Source organism: Camelina sativa, chromosome 4 (genome assembly GCF_000633955.1).
Source record: "Camelina sativa cultivar DH55 chromosome 4, Cs, whole genome shotgun sequence".
Classification (NCBI taxonomy): Eukaryota; Viridiplantae; Streptophyta; class Magnoliopsida; order Brassicales; family Brassicaceae; genus Camelina; species Camelina sativa.
The window spans coordinates 8,400,299-8,409,720 of NC_025688.1; the positions used below are offsets into that span (position 1 = coordinate 8,400,299).

Below are 9,422 nucleotides of genomic sequence, written 5' to 3' on the forward strand. Positions count from 1 at the left end.
TGGTTAAAAACTACAAAAACTATGATATATCAGTTTTCTAAGTTGTTTTTGAGTCTTTATAGGTTTAGGTACTCATTGGCACGGATGGAACATAAATGAGCTAAAAAGGATGATTTGGAGCATAATCAAACCATTAAGGTTGATCTACGAAGGTGGGAGACGAGTTCAAGAGTATGCATCAACCGATGCAACCAGAGCATCGATCGTTGCAGTCCCCAAAAGCCGAATCAGAAGTTTTCCCACGATCTTTAGAAGATTTGCAAAAGCCCAAGCTTTCCTTATTTGCAATTAAGGCCCAAGACGTGTTTTACAATATATATAGGATTTTTATGGTCATTGTTTAGACCTAAGTTTTATTTTTTTTCTGCCACCTTTTGACACAGAGTCCCTGAGAGCTTTTGAGAGAGACAAGCCAAGAACTCAGCCCTGTTGAGAGAAGCTTTCTAAACTCTTTGTTTTTCTCTTTTGAATTATTATATGATATCTATTTTATGTGAAAATAGACCAGATTGACACAAATTTGAAATAAAAAAATTGCTCAATTGACTCCCTTTGATCGGACATAACTAGAATGACACAATATTGTGTTTAAATTACCAAAAGCCCAAACTTATTACTTAATTAAAAAAATGAAAGAGGATATAAAATTAATTGATAAAATCACTTAAATCAAACATAAAAACTTCCTTTCTAATAGAAAAACCCGACATTGGTTTATTTAGTTTTTTGACAAACCAAAACCTTGTTTATTCCGCCGTCGAATAAGAGCTTTGACAGTCCAGAGAAAAAACCCGATATGTCGTCATTTTTGCCGGCGAATAAGAATTGTTACAACAGTGTTCCTTGTTCCAGCGAGATATAGACGTCGTCGTAGTGACTTATATCGGTGGTGGTTTGTTTATTCCGCCGGCTAATAAGAACCCTAGTGGATTATATCGGTGGTGGTTGATTTCTCCTAAGTGGGTCTTCCTCTTCAATAGCATTGGTGGATCTTCAAAAGCATCAGTGATTGTTTCTTCATCAATCCGGTTAGGCTTTTTGTCTATTATGATATGATTGCTTTGTAACTGAATTTAGTTTTGTCTAATTTAGATAATGTGTTAATGTTTAGATTTTTATGACTGGGTTGCAAATTTCTTCCTTTTTATGAATTTGGGTCAATGATATTATCGATTAAATTAGTCCAAGTAACCTAATTTCAGAACTCAGTAGCTTGATTTGTTAAAATAAACTTGTACAAATATGTAGGATCGACCCTCATATGATTTTGTTATGATAGTTTAATTGATGATTTTGTTATGATAGTTTAATCGATGGTTTCAAAAAAAACTTGTATAAATATGTAGAATCTTACAATTTTGTTTCATTGATGGTTTGAAAATTTAGTTTCAGATTTTTTTATATTGAATTAGTTTAAAGTTTTCACACATGTTTGCTATACCTATTCAATCAAGTATTTATCATCTTGTTTGCTACCTTTTCATAACATTTGATTCTTTTTTTTTGTATCTTTAGGAATGGCATCTTCAAGCAATAGCATCAAATATCCTCCTCTACTTTATGAAGAAGAGAAATCGCCTCTCCAACATAGGAGCATGAACCACAATTGTTTTCTGTCAAAAATTGGAATTTTGAGAGAAGGATTATGGGTGGATGTGTGGGATAAACTGAAGGAATCATCTCTTGGAGTGTTTATAAAGTTTGCTGAATTGGAATACACATGGGCTGCGCAGAGAATTCATTTTCTACTCACACATCAGCTGAGAATCAACAACATTCATGAGCTTTGGTCTTTGTTCGATTATAGGCCAATTAGATTTTCTTTAAATGAGTTTGCGGAGATAACAAGCTTAAATTGTGATGCATTTGACCCTTTAGACAACTTTGATGTTGATCACCATGATTTCTGGAAAGAAATGAAAATACCAACAACCCTTGATGGTCCTATGTGGAGTGAGTTGCTAAAGGTGATTGATTTTAGCAAAACATGGCATGTTGATAAGAGGATGATGGTTGGTAGGTTATGTCTATTGTCAGTATGCATACATGGAATTCATCATACATCTAGAATCCGTTGGCGACCGCTAAGAGAGTTTTAGATCCAGTTGCTTTTGAAAAACATCCATGGGGTCGGGTGGCTTTTAGTAGTCTAGTGAATTCTGTTAAGATTGTTGACTACGATAGAGATTCATAAACCATACACGGGTGTGTTCATGCTATGTTGATTTGGTTGTATGAGAGTGATACTGGAATTGGAGAAAGTTATGGGTTTAGAAGGACAGAAACGACTGGTGTTCCACTTCTTGATTGGCGATCATCTCAAAAACGTATCAACTTCACAAACTTCATCAAAAAAGAGAAGGAGTTGCACGGAAAGGTTAGTAGTTTGTTACTATTGTTTTTAATAAATACTTTTGACATGTTGTTATAATTTGTGTGAAGTTAAAGTTGTTAATAAATACTTTATTCATGGCTTGTAGGTTCGTGTAAGGCATATGGTTCATGTTTCAGAGGAAAACATGTATCCTTTTTGGCTGGACGCATATGAGAATATAGATCCACACCTAGGTGAGCTAATTAAAGATCTCATTCATAACCGATTGTCTCTAGATGCTTGGAGTTGTGTCAAAACAGTTGGTATAAGTTCAAAAAAGAAGAAAAGAAGTGTTGAAGCTGATAAGGAGAATGACGACAGAGGGAGCAATCCTAAGAAAAAGAGATCAACGGATAGTGATCATAAATATGAACAAGGAGAAAATGTACCAACATGGAGGTAAGGTTTCGTTATCCTTCACTTAACATGATTACCAATTTTTGTCTTCTCTATTATGATATTAACAAAGAAGTTATTGCAGGATGCTAAGGATGAGAAGAAAATTTATGTTGATATTTGGAGGGCGATTGAAAAAATCAATGAGACTATATCTGACTTGGGCAAAACTCTCAGCAGTCGAATTGATGCTTTGGAGAGCAAATTTATACATTTGTTGAAAAAAAATTGACTGTGTTAGAAGAGAAGATGAGTGAAAGGATTAAAGCAGTGGAGAAAGAAAGAAAAGAGCCAAAAAACGCTGATATACCAAACAATGCCACTTCTCACACCATTGAAGATGATGAGGGAACAAGTCAAACACCTGTAAGTTATATTTTTTCTGTATAGAATGGTTTTTTTTTTTTGCATCATGTTCTAGTTTGCATAATTTTCTTTGTCATATAACTTATTCATATGTTGCAGTCTTGGATGGTAGAGATGAAACATACTTCGAATGAAGAATTTCCAGTCCCTCGAGTGGTGAAGAAGGTTTACACTGTGAGTAATAAAAAGAAGAAGACAGATTCAGAAATATCTGCTGATCTTCCTTTATGTGAGAGTAATTATTTTACTAAAGATCATCAGAAGAATATTGTGGGCAATGTTTTACAGACACTTGGACACAAGAATGAGAAGCCGAACGTTGTGGGAGAAGATAAAAAGGGAAAGAGGCCATCTGTTGCTGTTGATGAACTTGAAGATATTACTGAAAAAGTTGTTGCTCTTGATACTAAAATGACTTCCAATTCTGAAAATACATGGGATGACCTTCAACAACAGTTGGTCAGTAAAAAGCTTGAAGCAACATTGACATCTCTTGGAGAGGCGTTAAAAAATTTGGATGGAGATACGACACAAGCAAAACGTGTACCACAGTTAGCAAAATCTCAAAAGTATCCATATGTTGGTAACTCTACTGTGAAATGAATAATCCCTTCCAATGTGACTTATGATCATCTTAAGCCAGCTGAAGATGATAATTTACAAAAACTTATGGATTTCCTGAAGCTTGATGAGTAAGTATTATCCTTATGATAATTACACTATGCTTTATATTTCCTATTAGTATTCATTAGCCCTATGATGCAAACATTTTTACAGGGAGCCGCCTTTGCAAACTGGAAATGCAGATGTTAGATTTTATTGGCAGATTATGACACCAAGATTGGACTGGCCTAGTTTTAATTATGGATGGTTGAAAGACTTTGTAAGTAAATACATATTGGTTTTGATTGGCAGTTTTTTTTTGGTTTTTTTTTTAAATTCCTTTGTGGTGATGTTATGGTCATTTCTAATGTGGGTTTTCTTGTAATGTAGCACATGGTCAAGATATGCTCTCATCACTATTGAACGATTACGACCAGTTTGCAATTTCACAAAGAAATTTCTTGTTTAGAGACATGTACTTGGAACACTTCAATGGTAGAGCTCCTGTTGACTGGTAGACAAACAAGAAGTGGCACATTCATGTTGATCATTTATACGCTTGCCTTTTTGTCAACCACAATCATTGGGTGGCTCTGGATATTGACTTGCCAGCTAAAACAATATATGTGTATCACAACATTCCAACCTTGGTGAAGGATTATGATTTGGTTAAATAATGCATTGCACTTAGGCGAATGATCCCTGCATTATTAAGCCAAGCAATTCCTCCACAGGTTCGTAAGAAGAGCTATGCCGTGCTAGAGGTGAAACGAGTGACACAAGGTGTGCCATTGAATGAAGATCCAGGTGATTGTGGTGTGTTTGCTCTAAAGTACATTGAATGTTTGGCCTTTGGGATAAAATTTGATGGGATATGCGATAGGAACATCCCGACAATTCAGATAAAACTTGCATGTGAGTTATTTGATAAAGTTGGTGAGGATCTCGGTCATCATATTTCTAACACTTTGCCTCATGCAAAAGATTTTGTAATACCTCACCTCATTGATGAATCCCTCACTTCATTGTAGACTTATATGTGTGTACTTGTCTCTAACTTTTTCCTTCGGCTTTAGACCTTCACGTTATCGTGTTTTTGTTTTTCCTTCGGTTGTATAACACTTTTTTTGGGGTTCATTTCATACATTATACGTTAACGACTACGTTATTGTGGTTGACGTACGACATTATACTCATTATATAATTTTAATTTTAAACGTGCATGATGATTATATAATTTGAATTATACCACTAGTAGAATTATTACCTAATATTTTTAGGATTACCACTGGTAACTATTATATGACCATTACAAACGTGCATGATGATTATATAATCTGAATTATACCACTAGTAGAATTATTATCTAAAAGGATTACCACTAGTAACTATTATATGAACATAAAAAACGTGCATGATGATTATATAATTTGAATTATACCACTAGTAACCTATTTTACGATTTAGAAATGGAGAATATAAAAGAACTTGGAATTAAAAAGAGTTCTACGTCAATGAAATCATCGTCAGGGTCAACAAGAATTTGAAAAGATGTGAAGAAGATAAAAAACTTGGATTTTATAGAGTACATGTTTTACGATTGTGTCCTACTTGGTTGCAATTACCGCAAGTGTATAGTTTCCCTGGCTTCTTTTTTTCATTACAATCTCCAATGTGGATCTAATTCTTGAATTTTTTGGCCTTCCTGGTTGTTGTTAAGGGATCGGTGCTGAATATAACTTTGTTATCACATGTCCAAGAACATATTTATTAAACTCTCTTGGCATGATGGCATTCACATAGGAATTGTACACGTAGTTTTCTCGATAATAAGGATGACTCATTGAAATGTGAGAGATGTTTCTGTATTCATCGGCCGCAATTGCGTGTGCATAAGAGAGTTTCTCCAAGTCAAACCTACGACACGTACACTTTTTATCTCTCAAATTGACAACATGCAGAGATGTCCCACTTGTTACTTGTACTTGGTGTGCGTCGACATCTTGGACAGTAAGTAATTTAGCATAGTGCACACGACCCTATAAAATAATAGATACATTATATTTGAAACACAGACGTATAACATCAACATTTGCTAAGCAAGGATGAAAGAATAAACCTGGAGAATTTTCTCTACACCACGTGTCAAAACTGTTGTCATCTTCAATGCATCACTCCTTCTATCTGAAAACCACCTAGTCATCATGGACCTTATTTCTTCCAATAGTTGTACAATAGGATAACTCATAGCATGTGACATGACTTTATTCATTGATTCTGCAATGTTGATTGTAAGCAAGTTGTACCTATCACTTGGGAAATGTATACGAGTCCACATACACACATCAGCCCTTACGAGGTACTCATTTAGTGCTGGATTCATGGCTTCTATCTGATCAAATGTGGTTTGAATGTCGATAAGTCTACAAGTATTCGCCGCCTTTTTAACCAAAGCAAATTCTGCTCGACCTTTAAACCGGACCAAAATATTCTTGTACATATTCCCCTGCTAGACTTCGGATAAACCTTTTTAATAGCTTTTCCAATTGATTTGTGCCTATCAGAAATAATGGAAAAGCTTTCATCATCTGGTATCACACAGCTGAGTTGCTTGAAAAACCATTCCCATGATTCATCATTCTCTGTATCAACCACGGCGAAAGCAATTGGAAAAATCTGAAAATTGCCATCTTGAGTTGTTGCTGTCAGAAGTGTCCCTAAGTATTTTCCTTGTAAAAAAGTACCATCCACAACAACCACTTTCCTCAAGAATGGAAATCCTTGTATGATTGCACCAAATCCTAGAAAACAGTACTTAAATCTTTGAGCTTCATCAACTTCAAGCTGTGTAAAAGTTCCAGGATTTGCCCTTTTTATCTTATACAAATATGTAGGAAGCTGCTCGTAACCACTCTCTGGACTACCCCTGACCAACTCGCGAGCATGCCTTAGCGTTCGATATGCCTTCCAATAATCCATCTATCAAGAACAATATTATTTTAAATTGTTGTGAAACTAAATAAACGGTATAATGCTAAATAGAACTGAAAGGAATAATTTAACCTTGATTTGAAAACGTTTATTCAACGCTTCAGCAACATGCATTGGCAGTACTTTGGGATCAACTCAACCAACAAAATCTTTGTACAACTCTCCTAGAATATGATGATTTGCTTGTCGGGCACGCATAGAGCGCTCTGTTACTGAACATGTATGTGCTGAAATAAACACACGCACCTCAAACTTTGGATAGTGACTTAATGTTGCAGCTCTTACCCTCCACTTCCATCCTTTAACCCAACACTTGACAATCAACAGTGTTGGTCTCGATTTGTAAACATAAAAATCAAACCTTTGTACCAAGGTTAGTATCTTCAACCGTGTTTCTAGGTGCTCCTTTGTATCATACATTTGCCCAACAGCCAAATCCACAAAAGACAAGTCTACCTTTGAGACATCAACTGGTTCTTTATTTTCTTCAATAAAAAAAAAATGAACTCCTTTTCTTCATTGGCAATTTATGATCCTCTTCTTCTGGTGGAATTCCATATAGGGTAAAATTCTCATCATCCAAATCTGTTCCGTCAGAATCATCACAATAATCAAAGCTACTATCATCTTCATCGATCTCTTCATGTTTTGCTTCGCTGGCCAAATCAAGATACTCTTCTCCAACCAAATTGTTTTCATCTCTTCCTCGTTTCTTACCTTTGTGATTCGGATCAGTCCGTATTTTCTTCTTCACTTCAACACAAAGACGACATGTATCCCTTTTTAATTGTCCCAGAAAAGTGTGCAACTGACGAGAATTATCAATAATAACTGGTGGTCTATCAGCGGGTAAATCCTGCAATAACCTCTTTGAGATCTTGTAACTCAACACAACATCAAATACCTTGTTATCCAGTATGTAATCCTCATATACTATTCCAATGCAATCGTCAAAAGTGCTTTGATCATTACATTCTAGAATTCGTGAACCCCTTTCATTATCGACAACAAACAACCATTTGTTGTTGTCGAAAATCCAATTACCACAAACGAGAATCACCTGCTTCATATTCTCTTTGTTGTGTAATGATCAAATGCACTTTAAAACGTGAAGGAAGCGATGAAAAAAAAGAACCTAAAAGGAAAATAATAGAGAAGTCGATTATGAACCCCAGAAGGAAAGAAAGCATGATTAAATCCACATTGGAGAGAAGGAAGAAGGAATCTATGGAAAAATAAGATGAATCCAAAAGAGAAAAAAATTGGAGTCGATATTGGGGGAGGCACGAGACAAACACGAAAGAATAAGGTAAACCCTAGATTCTCGCCATATATGTCAACTACTTAAAAAGTCTGTCGCTTAACCGTAAAAAAAATCTGTCGCAAAACACACTAATAAATATGTCATTACCCTGAAAAAAAATCTGTTATCAAGCAATAATATAAGAAAAAATGCCATTAACCTCCAAAATAATTAATCTGTCATTACAAATAACAAATCTGCTGTCACTATATTAACAAAAAAAAATCAGTTATCATTGAATTCATATATAATAAATCGGTTAGTAAGCAGCAGATTTTATAGTAGAAAAAAACAAAACTGTCATAACATAAGAAAATCTGCCACAACGTATAGTGTGAATGTAGGTCAATATAGCAATTTTAAAAAGACTTAAGAAAATCTGTTATCAAACAACAGATTTTTTCTTCAATCTAAAAATCAGTCATAACTATAAAAAAAATCTGTTACCACTAGATGTCAAACTAGTAATTATTTTTCCGTTTATAAAACTGTCGCAATGTGACAGATTTTTGAAGGAAAAACAAAACTGTTACAACAATCAAAAAAAATCTGCCACAAAATTCCTAAAAATTTGTCTAAAATAATGAAAATCTGTCATAACTTTATAAATAAGTCTGTACCGTTAAAAAAATCTGTTATTCAAAAAAACTTTGTCGTTACATACTTCAAATAAATCTGCCGTAAAAAACAAATCTGCCGTCAAACTTTTCAAATTAATCTGCCATCACAAATCTGTCGTTACTTCTTGCAAAAAGATTTGATTTAGTAATTTTGTGAACAATCTAAACTTGTTTTTAAAGTTGATCTTTAACCTTGAATTTTACAAAGAGATTTGGATTTTTGGGTTTTAAATTTAGATAATATTTGCAGTGAGAACTTATTTATTTTATAATTGTGTTTAGAGTTCTAGATCTGATTTTAATTGATTGAATCCTAATTTATTAATTAATTTAATATTTCATGAATTCCTAAGAATTTCCGTAGACCTAGTGTTTTTAATTTCTGAATTTACAACACTTTCTAATTCCGTTTTTGCATTGTTTTTAAATTAATATTTTGATTTAGCATAATTAAAAGATTAATAAGTCTATTGTGTGATCTAGAGTTTATGTGGATTCGACTCCTAGAATATTACAACTGCAAGGCTGTTAGTACCATTAGGGTATTACAATTTGAGCATATCAAATTTTGGCGTCGTTACTTGATACTTGGGGAGACTATGAGACTCTATTTTATAATGCTCTGCTGAAGGTTGATATCCAGCCAACTCGGTTAGTTGATCCTGCTACTATACAGTGGCTTGGGATTAATGATGAGGTACTGAGACTTCTGCAGAAGATTGTATTAGTGACTATGTGCACACGGTATTATGCATCTTTTCCGGAGCTG

The 9,422-nt window shown here is 34.4% G+C and overlaps 1 pseudogene; it reads left to right on the plus strand.

Moving 5' to 3' along the window:
- Positions 1,792–4,770, plus strand: LOC104783679 (annotated as a pseudogene).